The following is a 16,413-nucleotide window of genomic DNA, read 5'->3' on the forward strand; positions in this document are numbered from 1 at the left end:
ATAGGGCCACTTTTTAAATATTGCTCTTACAAACTTAGAAAGTTGATAGAATAACCACATATTTTTGCATTAATCTGAAGGGTATGAAGTCTGAAACTCAAATGACTGTATTTTTTCTGACTTCAGCCCTCGATGATTTCCCAGAAAACCACAATTTTATGAGAAACCGACAAAAAATATGAGGCAAAAGTCAGGACATTCTGCAGACATCTGCACAGTTGAGAAGTAAGTGAGTGTGTGTGTGTGTGTGTGTGTGTGTGTGTGTGTGTGTGTGTGTGTGTGTGTGTGTGGAAAATGCATGTTAGCGGAAACCATGGTATTCTAGCAAGTTTGTAAGAGCAATATTTAGTCTGTCCTTATTTTTGTTCATTTGTTCCACTTTATTTGTGGCTCTGTTCAGTTTTCTTGTGGTAAGACTTTGAGAGGTATGGAAACCTTTCAGGAGATGCTGCTGCTACCAGGGGGTCACTCAGTCGCTTTCAGTGTGTGTGGAATGCATGGCAACAGAAACCTTGTTATTCTAGCAAGTTTCTAAGTTTGTAAGAGGAATATTTAAAGTCCGTCACTCAATCACTCTGTGTGTGTGTGTGTCTGTGTGTGTGTCTGTGTGTGTGTCTGTGTGTTGTGCAGTAGAGTGGCCATTATTTTTCAAAGCTACAGGGAGCCACTGCAGAGGGGTGGAAGAGCCACGTGTGGCTCTAGAGCCGCAGGTTGCAGACCCCTGGTTTAGATGCTGTTTGACCAAGATTCTAAAGCCGTTTTACCTGATTAATATGAGTAGGAATGTTATTCCATAGTTTTGACACACACAATAGGAGAAGTGGGAATTTCCTACAGTGTCGTGATGGCTATTAGGACTTTATTGCCAGAGAGAAGGTCTCTAGTAGGTGAGTAGTACTGTAGCTGGGCATTTATGAGGAAAGGATAAGAAGTTCTGAGCAGTGATTAGTTCTGAGTAATTAAGTTTATTTTGAGTTTGAGCCAGATGACTTTTTATTGCTTTGTAAGAAAGATTGGTTTCAAGTTTAGATACTTTACAGTAGCCTATGGCCAATTTATATTCATAATAAGTGCAGAGAATAGGAGAAGCATATGACAGTGTCAGAAGAAGGTCTGCTGTGACTAAAGTAGTCCTTGCATTGTCTGTCAAATACAGAGCCACATTTTTAAGGTTAATGTCTTGTATGTTGTGATTACACTTAAGGCTGTCATTGGTTATGACTCCTAGTAGTTTAGTTTGGCTTGCTGTTTTGAGTGTGCTATTGCAGGAGGTGATGTGAGATGCATGCTTCTGGTTAAGGAATCATTTGGGGATGAAGAGCATACATTTGCTTTTACTGGGGTTGAGAAGTAATTAAGCTGTGATTCAGTAGCATTGAAGGAGTCTTTGGTGATCTGAGATTTAGCTCGGGAAGACGCAGAGCAGATAAAGATTAAATCATTTGCATATTATACCCAAGTAGTTAGTATGGTGACAGTGAAGATTTTGTGAAAATGGTAAGTGGGGGGCGTGCATAAAGCCTTGGGTAATGCCAACAAGGGACCCTTTGGAATGGTGTGAGATGATCTTACTATTTAACTGCTTGTTGGTGACCGGAAAAGGTACCAGTGTAAGCAGGAAAATAAAGCAAGAGTGAGGCTGAATGAGGCCGTTTGCTGGGTGCTGTATCAGATGATGTGGATTAGTGAAAAAAAAGCGAGGATACTAAGTTGCCTTCATTTTTACTCGAGTTATTGCGAGTGAAATTAAGAGCAGTTGTAGTACTTTGGGTAAGTCTGAAATATGTTGGGTTTTGGAAAGGAGATTTGGTTAAATTTGCATGAGCTGTACCTGAATGCATTTCTCTAGTATGTTTGGAAGAGGTGACATGATTGCATTGAGTCATTAGTTAGTAAACGCAGTTGATGTACCACCTTTGTGAAGTTGGATTTTAAAGGATTTTTTTCCATGGACATAGTTTTCAGTTATTGATCAGTTGGACTGGGAAGGTTAAATTAATCTGTCACAATTTTTAGGAAATCTGTAGGAAGGCTGTCAGCTTCTAGGAGTAGCTGGTTTTATTTTGCTTAGTAACTTTCGTACAGTAGTGATAGGAACAGCGTGAAGGGTAACTGTAAATGATTCTCAGGTGTGGTGGGAAATGGCAGGGGGAGCGGTGTGGTCATCGATCAGGAATCTATCTAAAAAATGAGTGGCAGTGAAGTCTTTATTATTAGAGGTCGAAGGGGAGGTTTGGTTGTATGGCCTGAGTGTAGTAGCCTTTTTTTAGGGATGCCCATAAAAGTTAGGGATTACTTTGGTGATTTTGTTGGAGACTGACGCAATAAGTTTTTTCTTTTCTTGTTTGACGTGTTCTTTGTTGGGGTTTCTAGGATGTCCACACTTTTGAAAGTAACATTTCGCTTTGTTTTTGTACCATTCCTTCCATGCTGCATGAGCTGTTTGGTCTCTTTTGAAAGCCGTGGAAGTGTGTTTAATTTTACCCTTTTTGTTCTTATAGGGGCTAAAGAAATAAATTTTTCAGAAAAGTTTCATTGAAATGAGAGACATACTTTGTCCAAGGCATAGTTCTTAATATATTTCACTTTGCAAAAGGACAGCGTTGAGATGAATTATTTTTTGTCAAATTTAGGTTGCGTATTTTGATTTATAGATTACCTGTATAGGTAGGTTATAATGTTCAATTATGGCATTGGTTAGAAGGTGGTTGCTAATAGTGTCTAGCAAACAACCACAAGATTTTATTTTGTTAGGCTAGTTAGACTCCAATCTAGGATTGTTTTTGTTAGGCCTGGTGGTAGTGGTGGTGTAATTTCAAAGCTGTTGAATCCATATAATTTTATTGAATCTTTGATGTTGCCCTTATTAAGGTGTGTTGCCAGTCGGTTTTAAGATCTCCTAAAATGAATGCTTCCTAGTGGATTGTATCAAACATGTCCTAAAGAGAATGTTTTGTGATGAAGGATATTCTCAGCTGTAGCAATATTATTATCTAGTGGGATATATAGGGCTGTGATGAGTGTTTTTTTCTGTGGTTAATTTTAAGTTTGGTTAGTAGTATGGTCTGATGGAATTTTGGGAAACTGAGGTAGAGTGAGGTGAGTTTTATCATGTTTTTGTAAATTATGCCTACTCCTTCTACCCTTTTGTGTTTCTTTTCTACTCTGAGTATGTTGAAACCAAGAGGAATGATTCTTGGACAACACTCATTTGTTCATAGGTAAGTACTGGGCTAGCTGCCCTTGCGAGCTGTTTTAAGCTTAGCCAGTTTCCGTTCTTGTGCTCGAATTACGCTATCTGATTTGGTTAAAGATTGATCTTACCCATCTCATGGTTGAGAATTGTATATTACCCCTAATGACAATGACTGGGCTCATACTGTTGATAATTTGAGGGGGGGCAATGTGTGGGATAAAGCATTTAGGATCTGCCTCTGTCCATTACTAGAACAGGAAACAATCCTGACATAAATTTTCTGTTTCCCATCCATAGATCCAAGTTGCGCTTGAATGTGGGCAGGGATGAACTTTGTTTTATAGGATCATAGGAGGTTATTTGGCTAATGGCCCTGAGCCCCTTACAAGCTTAGCTAAAAATGTGGATGGAATTTGTGTGATAAAATTGAACTCTTTTATGTGTTGAGTGAGGGGCCATTTGTGTGAACTCTGTTGTGGGCAACTTCCAATTGGATGGCAAAGGTACGTATTGGGGCAGAGAGGTTGTGTGCTACTGTGTGCATGTTTTAGGGTTAGGGTAAGGATTAGGTAAGGGGATAGAGTAAGTGTGAGTGCCAATGTGAATGTTTTAGGGTTGAGGTAAGGGGATTTAGAGCATGTGAACTTTTTAGGCTTAATGTTGGAAAAGGGAATAGATTTAGTGTGTGTGTTTGTGTGTTTGTGTGTGTTTGTGTGTGTGTGTGTGTGTGTGTGTGTGTGTGTTTGTGTGTGTGTGTGTGTGTGTGTGTGTGTGTGTGTGTGTGTGTGTGTGTGTGTGTGTGTGTGAATGATGAGTGTTTTTGGTTATGATATTTAGTGTGTGTGTGGGGGTTGTGAGTATCGGAGCTGTCTTGTGCAGTGGTAGTGTTATGGAAAGGGCTTTTGTAAGGTAAACTACATACTAGGGTTAGGGTTATCATGCATTAAGGTGGAGTAGGAGACTAAGCATCTTCTCTGTATGACTAGCTGGTTTATCTCTTGCACCAGAAGGTCAAGTTAATCAGTGCATCATTCTGACCTCTTAAAATTGTGTAGGATCAGAATGAACTTCCAGAGCTCTCAGCCGATCCTTTCACAGGCCACAACCTTCTTTATTCTCATGCAAAACTCCCTACAGCCCTGGGTCTTTCTGCTTCAGGACCAGATGCCCCAGATTCAGCTGCATTGCCAGTTGGCTCACCAGAAGACAATCTTCAGCTTACTCTTATCTTCAGAGCCCCTGTGTTATGGCAACTGCCATTTGAACAGTTTCCATGAAACTGAGAATGAGGTGCTCTCACTAGTTTCTGTTTTTTTTTTTCCTTTTCTTTTTTTTTTAAACAAGAAACATCTTTATTAAATTATCATGTATGACATAGGCCATGTCACATTAATGACAATAAACCATAACGACACAACTGCAGTTGCAAACATTATACATTTCAAACCCAAACAGTGCCAACACAACTGTAGCTGCAAATATACATCACTTTTAACATATCAAGTAATTTAGTCACCCATTACATAGCTCCTTCAAATCTTGCTTTCTTTTTAACCTGATTTCTCCTCTGCATGTATTGATCCCACACTTCCCATTGGTTCCTATGTAGTTTGCTTCTACCCTTTTCTAAAGATCTCAATTCCAGTTGTTTTATCTCGGCTACTATATTACTTCTAGTAAAGTTGGTTTAGACTTTGAGTTCCATTTTCTAGTAATTGCTTTTTTGGCAGCCATCATAATTAGACTCAACAAGACCTTACTATGTCTAGGCAATTCCGAGTTTGTATTATAGCTCAAAAAATCATTTCCCTAGTCACTCCAACCTGCTCACCCAGCATCAACAACAGAGCAGTCTACAGGGGAAACTTTAAAGTCTACCAACTCATTACACTCCCAGAAAATATGTTCCCAGTTACCTGTTTCTGCCCCATCACACCTCCAGTATTTGCTGTCTACATGAGGAAAAATTCTTTGAAGTGTGCTTGGAGTATAAAAATACCTGTGTAAACACTTCCCATTGTTTCTTTTTGAAGTGCTTATTTAATCTCTCTTCCTAGTCCTTCCTAACCTCCTTTGATTGATTTTTATAATTACGCAATATTTTATATGCTGTACTAATTATTCCTTTTTTAATGGCAACTTTTGTTCTAGATTCTACTAAAAACTGTACCAGTGCTGGTCTTTCATTTAGGACCCCCCTGATTTATTTTTCTTTGCCTATTCTTTAATATCAATCCTTGATACGGAAGGCAGTCTTTAGCCTGCAATCCAAATAGGTTATTGGTGTCTTTCCATTCTGTTACTTTCCCCCTCTAGTTATTTTCTTCCAGTAGCATTGTCGCCTCACAGTTAGACGTTGCCCGTTCGATTCTCAGTTAGAGCGTCTTCTGTGTGGTGACATGCGTGAATGGGCGTTCCTTCATTGAAAGTTGTGCGTTAGGCCCGGCAAGCCAGTACGTAAAAATCTACTGCCAATCATTAGCGGACCAGAGTTCTGCTGTGGCGACCCCTAACCGGGAAAAGCCGAAAGAAGACCTTAGTTCCTCTGCCAGTTTTCTCCAGTATATTCCTGCACTCTTACCAGTTGTCTATATCCTTAATTGTAGTCATCCCTATCGGCAGACTCTCCTTTCTCCATTCTTGCATAGGCTTAGTTCTTAGAAGACCTTCAGTTGCTTTATGAATATAATAATCTGTATGATTATTGTTGTTCTACTTAAAGGTCTGCATCCAAAATCACAGTCTTTCCCTGTTGAGCTTCCCCCTGTTTCGTCTTTACCTCTTTCCACTTTGAATTATAATTTTCTGCCTGTGGTATGTATAGGAGACTTAACTGTGTTGCTGTGAAATACCGTTTCAAGTCAGGTGATCCCAATCTGCCCTGTTCTATTGGAAGAATAAGATTATCCCACTTGCCTTTTGCTGTCTTCCCCTCCCAGATAAAATCCTTCAGCTCTTTATTAATTGCTATCCACAACTTCTTTTCTGGTGGATAAAAATATGCCTGACCAGTGTATAAGACTAAAGGGACTGAAAACATTTTAACTGCTTGTATGTTACTATCAATACCCATACAACAGAGCTTCCATTTTCTCAGTTTTTGTATTATCTTTTGTTTAGTCTCTTCCCACATATCCTTAGCTACCATACCAGTATAATTTTTAATCCATCCTCCTAAATATTTCATTTTATTACGTCCCCATAAATAGGGATATTGCTGAACTAGTCCGTATGTGGGTACTTATCGCACCGCTATTGCTTTTATTTTAGCTTCATTAACTTTGTATCCCGAAAAGGTCTGAAACTGTCTCAGTATGTTCCACAACACTGTAATGTGCCTTTCTGGTTTCGTCAGGTATAAAATAATGTTATCTGCAAACTGAGCCAGCTTTTCTTGACTACCATACCACTTATGTCCTTGAATTTGAGTCCCTTATTTTCTTTGCCAGTGGTTCTAAATATAATGCAAATAACAAAGGGGAGAGAGGACATCCCTGCTTTGTTCCTCTGCCTAAGCAAAGATTGTCAGAGGGGACCCCACCCACTTTAATCTTTCCCTCTGATCTTTCATGTGTCTTCCTAATCAACCTTGTAGTTTTATCGGGGAATGCAAATGCTTCTATTGCTCTGCTCATAAATTTTTTAATTTATTTTAACATTTATTTACCGGGAAAGTCCGACTGGGTCAGGAACCCATTTTCACTGGAGGATCAGGGAAAAAAGCTCCAAATGACACATGAAAGTTAAGACAATTTACATGAAGAAAATAAAAAAACAAGCATTAAGCACGCATTAATAATATTTGAATACTAAATAAGTACAGAGAGATGGATGCAGTAATAAATACAAAATGAGTACAGAGAGGTAGATACAGTAATAAAGCTTGTACTAAATTAAAGTGAAGAGGTAGATTGCAAACTCTATTTTTATATACACATCAGGTAGGAGTAAGGTAACGAGTGAGAATCAGAACATTGGATGCAATTAGATGCTTAGAAGGATGGGAAAGTTAAGGATGTAGAAATATGGAAGGTCTGTTAGTCCAATATGCTAGTGGTTAATAGATGAAATTCCTATTTTAGGGATCGAAAGAAAGTCCCTAGAGAGTGAATGGAGTTCACCTATTAGGTAAAAAGCAGGGACAGGTCTGATGACATAGAAAATGTTTTTTTAGGGTGTGTTTGAAGTCGTTAAAGCTCTCAGTGATACTGATGTCTGTTGGCAGAGAGTTCCAGAGCTTGGTGGTGGCATGAGAGCATAGACACTGTCCATCTCTTTTGTTTGGAATGTAGACTGTTAGGAGTTGTTTGTTTTCAGAGCAGAGGGCTCTTGTAGGTATGTAGGGTTTTAGAACAGATTTGAGGGCTGGGCAGCTATCAAGTGTATATATCATTTTATGTAGAGAAGATAGCTGTACTAGGCTTGGGTGTTGTGTGAGTTAGAGCCAATTTAGTTCTTTCAGAGCTAGGCAGTGGCGAGAATGGTAGGGGTAACCTGTGGCAAATTGCAGTTTTATGGTAGCAGGATTGGAGCTTGTTTTTAAGAGAAGATTGTAAATTGGTGTATAAGGGGGCTGCATATAAGAGTGAGGGAAGCAAATGGGTATTGGCTGGGGCTTTTCTGGTGGAGCTATCCAAGAAAGTTTTTTGTCTGTAGAGTGTTGGATGTGTTTTTTGTAATGCTATTGCAGATGTGGTGTTCAAACGTTAGTTTGTTATCTATGGTTACACCTAGAAGCTTAGCCGTGGGAACTGTTTCAATTTCTGTGTTATCCTGTGGGAATACTTTAAAGTTAGATGAGATTGGTTTTGTTGAGAAAAGCGGGAGTTTTGTTTTTTTAGGATTTAAAAGTAGCTGGGCTTCTCTCAGCCATGTCTCTATTGAGGTGAAGGTGGCTTGGGTGAGTTGCTGGAGTTGTTGTATGTTACTGGAGGAGGAAATTATGATAGTGTCATCTGCTTACTGGATAATGGAGCTAAGGCATGTTGAGGTATGAAGGTTGTGGGTGAAAACATTGAAGAGTAAGGGTCCAAGTGTGGACCCTTGTGACACCCCAGCTATGTTGGTTTGATATTGGGATAATTTATTCTGCCGTTTGATGCACTATTGGCAGTTGGATAGGTAGCTTGCAAATCATTGAAGGGGTAGTGGGGTGCAGCCTATAATGGATAGCTGATGAAGACGTTTGTTGTGGTACACTGTGTCAAATGCCTTTAATAGGTCTAGTCATAAGACAGAAGTGATTTTACCAGAGTCAGTGGATTTGGACACAGTGTCCATGAAGGAGATTAGGGCAGTGGTGGTGCTGTGTGATGGACGAAAACCATGTTGGGTAATCCGAGTTTACTTTGTCAAATGCTTTCTCTGCATCAAGACCCACCAGCAACAGTGGTATTTTCTTACATTCTGCTTCCTTCTGGGTCATCACTGTTCTATTTATGTTATCAAATGTTTGCCTCCCCTCCACAAAACCACATTGATCCATATCTATCAATTTTGGCATCACTTTTGCCATTATAGACATCAACACTTTATAATTGTGGTTTAGTATTGAAATGGGCATAAATGATGGATCTTTACCCTCTTTAGGTATTACAGCTACTACCACTTTCTTCCAGGATGTTGGTACTTCTCTTAAAATACTGTTAAACAAAACCTTCCAGACCTTCTTCTTTTTTTTTCACTCCTAACTTTCAAACTTCCACAGGAATACCTTCTAATCCTGGGGGACTTTCTGTAGCTTGGTTATACATCAACATTTTTATCTCCTCTTCTCCTGTCCTGTTAGTAATTGAGCTTGCTCTCCTTCTAGCCTCTGTATGCTTAATTCCTCCATAAACGTTTCCATTTGTACCTTTTCTTGATTTGCATATTTCTCTGCTTTATACATACTTTCATAGAATTTACAAAATATGTCTAATACTTCTATGGGATCCCTAGTTATCTTCCATGTAATATGCTTGGTGACAGTCCTTTCTACTTTCTCTTGTCTTTAGTCATTGAGCTAAAAGCTTTTGTGCTGTAGAGTTATTATCAAAAAACAGTTGCTTAATAGCAGTCTTTCTAAACTCTTGCATATTATCGAGGTAATCCCTTATTTTCTGCCTAGCATTCTGCAGTTGATCCTCTTCTTGTTCTGTGAGATTTCCCCAATTCTGCAATCCTTTAACATTTGTCAGGCCCTTTAAATAATTCTCATTACTTCTTAATCATAGCTCCCTTTCTTTTATTTCCACCCTATTTTTAAGTTCCATTTTACTTTTAACCCACTCCCTAGCTATAATTTCAGAAGTTTCTATCCTCTGTAATAGCTCCTGAATAATGTCTTCTACCCATTCCTTAATTCCCTCTCTTTTCAACAGATGGGGTAACGTGCCAGTGTCTCATTTTTATTTCATTACCCTGTGGTTTTATTTTAGTTATTGGTGCATGATCTGAAATAGTTATCGGGTGCATATCAAGACCTTCAGTTAAATGCACATACTCCTGTGAAATGTAAATTCTGTCTAGCCTGGCCCAGTTTTTGTATCTTGGGAAATATGTAAATTCACTCTGATTCCTAGTACTGAATTCACATCTTCCATGCCATATATTTTCATCAATTTCTTTAAAAATCTCTTTAAAAATCTACCCTCCTGTGTTGTATTTTCCTTTCTGGACCCCCAGACACATCTTCACTGTTGCAAATCAAATTCCATTCCCCACGTGTAAGTAATATTCGTTGGTGAAAACTGATCATTTCTCCCAGTATTCTCTTTAGCTCTGTAATAGCAGTTTTCGGTGGAATATAAATACATGCCAGTGTAATCCTCCTCCCTTGCCAGTATCCCCTTAGCACTACAAATCTACCATTATTGTCTTTTTTTTTCGTCTATTACTGTTTGAGCTCCTCTTGCAATTAATATTAAGTACTCCTCCCTTCTTCCTTTGCCCCAGGTATTCAGCTGAATAACCATCCTGAAAACCTTTCATCTGATATTGTTAATCTTCATTCCATTAATCACTGATGGGTTATCTGTTCCGTCCTCAGAACCAAGTCGGCCTTGTACCAAGCTCACACCAGCCAAAAACTCTTGAGCTAAGCTTTTACCCATAGTACCCTTCTCCCTGTTACCTCAGTTCTCATTTGCCGCATTCAAGCCAGCTCTCAGCTAAGTCTTATATTTTTTGATATATATTGCTTATTGGAAAGTCTTGATACTTTTATTCAACTGTTATTTTACTTGTTTCTACCCTTTTAAAACTATCGCTAAGTTTCTGCCCTCTCTTTCAAAACTTTTCTGTCAAACTACCATTTGGTAATCTTTGTACTGTTGCTGGTACACCCTTTTTTCCTACCCACTGTGGTAATCTCCTAGTACCATTGTTGGTACTTTTCCTTCTAGTTCTTTGCCCTAACTGGTAACATCCTTGTATTACACCCCCCCCTTTGGCAAATCTTCTAGGAATCACTATAAACTGGGAGAAATCCAATTTGACTCGAACCCAATCTTTGGAATTTATAGGGGTGATTTTCAATGCCTGTTCTTGCTTATTCTCTCCCAGATCACAGGTTACAAAGACTAAGGATCCAGCTCCGAGTGATACTCTGCCACAACATGGTTTCAGCTCGAGAGGTCCTGCAGCTGTGTTGGGTTCAATGGCAGCATCAATATCAATAATACTCCTTGCATGGTTTCACATGAGACTCCTACAATGGCTTTTACTAACCCAATGGTATCAAAACAGTCATCCTTTGTCTTTCCAGATTTGAATAACAAATCGATGCAAACAAGACCTAACTTGGTGGATGAAGTCAGAGACAGAACTTTGGAGTTGACCCTTCCACCCTTCTCAGCCCAGCGCCACTGTGACCACAGACGTTTCCCTAATAGGGTGAGAGGGGGCATTTTCTGGGAATGACGGTCCAAGGCACATGGTCCTATATAGAGGCCAATCTGCATATAAACGTTCTAGAACTGAGGGCAGTGCTTTTGGCATTGCAGGCATTCCAGTCTGCCCTTCCTTTGGGAACAGTTGCTATCCAATCAGACAACATGTCAGTAGTTTGGTATATCAACAAACAAGGAGGAACCAAGTCCTGCCCCCTATGTTGAGAGGCCATGAGAGTTTGGCAATGGGTGATAGCTTCCAACCACTTCCTGATAGCAGTGCATATCCCAGGGAATTCCAACGTGATTGCAAGCAAGTTGAGCAGATGCATTCTCCTGCCTCTCAAGTGGTCCCTCAACTCCAACATAGTGGCAAAGAATTTCAGCTTTTGGGGCCAGCCTTGCTGTGATGTATTCGCCTCCCTGTCAAACCGCAAATGGAGCAATTACTTCGCCCTAATTCCCTCGCAGGGGGAATCCCCGTGGGACGCTCTAATCCACGATTGGCCCACTGGACTTCTATATGCCTATCCCCCCATGCCTCTGATTCTTCAATTCGTGAAGAAAGCTCTTCGGTTGAAAAACTAAGTGATCCATATAGCACCTTATTGGCCTAGACAGGTATGGTTTCCCTTTCTCCGTTCTCACCTACTTTGCCGACCATGGATCCTGGATCCAACTCCAGATCTGATTTCTCACCTCCAAGGATTGAGCCATCTGAACGTGACCAGCCTCAAGCACACAGATTGGCTTCTCCACTTCCAATGATCATCAGGCAAAATAATCTCTCCTCTCCTGTACTTGGCATTATCCTAATTTTGCATAAACCATCCACCAGGAAACTTGGAAAATCAGTCTTGGAAAAGATTTTCAGTTTGGTCTAGACAGAGAAAACTAGATGCATACTCCGCATCGGTCTCTGCCATACTAAAGTACTTATCAAACTTCTTTGAAGAGGGTGCCGCAGCATCAACTATACAAGTTCATTTAGCTGCCGTTTCAAACTTTAATAATGGTTTTTGTGACTCCTCCTTAATTTCACATCGCCTAAGCAAAACCTTTTTGAAAAGACTCTATCACTCTAGACCTCCAATTAAGCAGCCCAGAGAACCATGGAGTCTCACACTAGTCTTACAATCTTTAACACTGCCTCTCTTTGAGCCTGAAGCCACTTGTGACATCAAGTTTCTGTCTTGGGAATCTTTTTTTCCTGGTGGCCATTATATTGGCCAGACACTTTCCGAGCTCCAGGCTCTTTGCATGAAGCATCCTTATTTGATTTTCCATAAGGACAAAGTATCACTACGGACCACCCCTTCCTTCCTTCCTAAAGTAATCTCTGAGTTCTCTATTAATCAGACTATTGACCTACCAGTCTTCTTTCCTAAATTTTCAAACAAAGGAGAGTATTGTTTACATTTACTTGATGTCCACAGACAATTGAGATTTTACTTAGGAACCGCAAATCAGACCAGTTATTTATATCTTTCTCTGGTCTAAAAATTGGGAAAGTCATTTTCTAAAGTGACCTTATCTAAGTGGCTTAGAGACTGTATAATTTTCATTTATCACCACGAGAGAGTCTATACTACAGAAAATAAAAGCTCATTTCACCAGATCAATGGCAACTTCTGTAGCGTTCCATTCTAGAGCTTCCATGGATGACATCTGTGCAGCATCTACATGGGCTACTCCTCATACCTTTATCACTCACTACAAATTGGATCTGGTCTCCTGGGGCAGAGCTTCATTTGGCTCAATGGTGCACAGGAATATTCTTCCATAAGGGCCGCCCAAGTGACACAAGGTAGCTGGGGACTCTGTCCCATCAGTGATGAATGGAATGAAGATTAACAACATCAGATAAAGAAGTTATGTCTTACCATAACAATCCATCTGTGTTGTTGATCTTCATTCATTCATCACGTCCCACCCTCCTTCCACCTCGTAGAGGCTCCTGGGAGATATCTTGGGTCCAACTCTTGAATTAGGGTTCTTGCTCAGAGATGGCCTCTGCTTTACTAATTACGGGTGAACTCGATACGAGGTAACAAGGAGAAGGGTACTATGGGTAAAAGTTTAGCTCGAGAGTTTTTGGCTGGTGCGAGCTTGGTATAAGGCCGACTCGGTTCTGAGAACAGAACTGATAACTCATCAGTGATGAATGAATGAAGATCAACAACACAGATGGAACGTTATGGTAAAACATAACTTCTTTTTTATCAATTTCACATGTTCAGTTCTTTCCGAGTATGTCTCCTGTAGCATATAGTTCCCTACTCTTTCTTTTTTGGATTTATCTGTGAGATCATTAATGTTTTAAGATATTATAGAAAAAATAATATTCTAGAGGGATTATTATTCCCACCTTTTATGTATAATGGCTTTTTAAGTGTCTAGTTCGAGCTTTTGTGTTACATGCATGCACTCTTTGGCAGGTTAATCTTTTATACAACTGTTTCTTGTCATCTCCATTTGAGCCTATGTTACATCTTGCAGAACTTTTTTTGTTTTATTGAAAACCCTCAAATAAAAATACACATACACACATGCACACAATCGCACACAATACCCCCTAAAACCTACTAACTTAATAGCACACAAAACTATGTGCATATTCAAATATTGAAGTTTTACCCCTTAATAGGAACATACGTTCCAAACTGACAGTCACACACACAGACTCGAGCTTAACAGAAACAATGCTTATCCATGCTAAGACGCATGGTAGAGCCTGTGATTCTATTAAGTGCTGTCTGGTTTTGCCTTGTCTTTGTAGCTCTTCCACCTGGGAAAACACTTGAATGCTTTCAAAAAACATTTTCTCCAAGCCATTTATTTTTATCATATTGTTTGCTAGCTACATGAAAACCAGATACAGGACTGTTTATTAGAAAAAAAGACATAAAATTCAATATTCATTTTCATTTACTTGCTTTCTGTCAAAACTTGTTACTGTATAAATCTAAAGGCCTTAACACAAATCATTCTACCATGCATGCTGTCTTAACCAGATTGCCTTTGTTTTTTGTCTTTTGTGTTTTGTTTTACATTGCAATACCTACATTTCTTAAAACTAAACAAGGAGAAAGAGAGAAGGGAGAAAGAAACAAAAAAAGAATAAACAGAAGCCCCTATTTACATTAGTATCCCCATTACAATTAAAAATAACTGACACTAGTATCTGTTATTGATCTTGAACCGCCACTTGGTAAATTCCTGCAGCTATCTTGAGTCTGAGAGACTGGTAGGGGGTGAATGCATGTTGCAAACCTTCTGAAGTGGATGGCTTTCAAACTTCCTTATCCAGACTGGGTCTTTTCCTAGATGTATTATTACTTTGTTTGGGAGCACGTCTAGAGTCAGAGTCGTATGCTGTGCAGGAAATGTAGTCATCTGTGTAGCAGAAATTGCACATTAGTGTCCTACCGCTCATAGCTGTACCAAAAACTTTGAGACATTTTGCAGTATCAGGGCAGAGAGTACCACTCTGTTGTTCATCATTGACATATATGGCAAGGCTCAAAATTGGTTATGCATATTTATGGTTATTTAGAGCTGGACCTTGGTACTAGACTTTTTTTTTATGGAATAATACCATAGCTTTTCAGCAATCTTGCAGATATCTTTTCCGTATTTATAATACTTGGAGTATGAATAGGAGTTCCTAGCGAAGCTGTTTCATCTCTGTGGTGCACAGTACAGTTTGATGCTGTCACATTCCATTTAGATGCAATACTCTCTTGTGGATAGGGAGTCCATTTGTGATCTTCCTTTCCTTCAGACTGTGGAGCTCAAAAGGACCAAGTAGAGATGGTTGTGATTGACCCATGCAAATTCAAGTTCTCCTTATTCCAGCAGCTGTCTATGATTACACTGTAATCACTCTTGGCATTTTTGTTAAGATCTTTTGGACTACATTATGAGTTTTTCCACCTGTGAATACCAGAATTTTACACATGCATGCTTGGTCCCCAAAGCATGGTGGTAATATGTTTTGTGCTACAGAAGAAGTGTGTAAAGTATCACTGGTGACGGGTTTTACCATAGTTTCCAAATCCTCAAAATGGAAGTGATTGGCTTTCTGGACTGGATCCAGAGATGTGGATAAATTTCTTGCGAGTCAGAATTTATTTTGTATTCTTTATTACTTCTTTCAAGGCAAGATTTGCTATGTTGTAATGTTAAAGTCCACCTGTCTTGTCATTTTAACTTTTCATAGTCTGTTGGATAGCAAGGTTGTGACTCAGAAAATGTTTTTCATTTCCCTTCTGCCTGACAGATTATCTAGCCTTCACTAATGGTACTTGGTACAGTTGTTCCTTGGCAGCGCAGTTTATCATTATATCTGCTAAGTCAAGAGTATGTACAGGGAGCTATCATTGAGGCAGACATCAGGGCATTTGTGCTGTTATCTGTAGTGAGGCAGTGAGACCATTTTGTGGTAAGGCCGTAACCCCTCCCTGGTGGTGGTGATGTACTTACCTGTATCACTGAAGGGACTACTAGTGGTCCCTCATGTCCATGCATGCATGCTTGCTTCTTCACATCTGGGACAAAGGGCAGCCGTCACTGACTTGGGCAGCTGTAGTACATGCCCCTCCCTAGGCTTGCTCCGGCTTTCCTATCCCTGAAACTTCTGGTATCTGGCACTTTGACATAAACTTGCTGCTTATTCATGTGACTTTAGTTCTGTTTAATAGTGTGGTCTGAGTGCAGTTGAAACATGTGCATTAGAAAACTGTGTTCTTGGTAAATGTCATGGGATTAGACATATTTAAGAATGTCATGCCTTCTGGTCAAAGGAACCTGTCTTGGTTATTCACAAGGACCTGATTTTTTTGTGCAGGAACCCAATATTTTTCTCTTAAGGTTGTGTTGGTATATACCATGAATCAAAGCATTCATTTGCTAGTGTACATCCTCCAAAACACACTAGAAGATGGAGACATAGTAACAGAGTTGATGGCAGGAGGACTGTTAATTATTATTTCCCGTGTATTGTCCTGCTGCACAGCAATAAGCAACTTAATCTTTTTTGTGACGGGACTTGAGGGTAAATCAGCAGTCAGGAAAACTATTGGTTTGGCTACCTAACCGAATTAGTAAATGTTAGTTCTTTGTAGAAACAGCCCTTTTGATTCTTGTTAATGATCATACAGTCACAGCAGTAGCTGCTTTTGTTGCATGTTTTAGGTTTACTTCCATCCAGGAGACCCGCACCACCATCACCTGGTTGAGCACCCATACCTAACATTATAGTCTGGACGTTTATTACATTGATAGGGCAATGTTTGGAAGATAGGATTTTTCTGGCTTCCTTTACCCCCCCCCCCCCTTCACCTC

At 39.7% G+C, this 16,413-nt stretch overlaps 1 protein-coding gene across 1 annotated transcript in view; it reads left to right on the plus strand.

The window, feature by feature from the left end:
• The window catches only part of LOC122814921 (leukotriene A-4 hydrolase-like), a 403,509-nt gene that overhangs the window by 300,144 nt on the left and 86,952 nt on the right, over positions 1-16,413 (plus strand). The gene's annotated exons all lie outside the window — the stretch shown is intronic.

The sequence above is a fragment of the Protopterus annectens genome, chromosome 11.part0 (genome assembly GCF_019279795.1).
Source record: "Protopterus annectens isolate FY-2018-M chromosome 11.part0, PAN1.0, whole genome shotgun sequence".
NCBI lineage: Eukaryota > Metazoa > Chordata > Ceratodontiformes > Protopteridae > Protopterus > Protopterus annectens.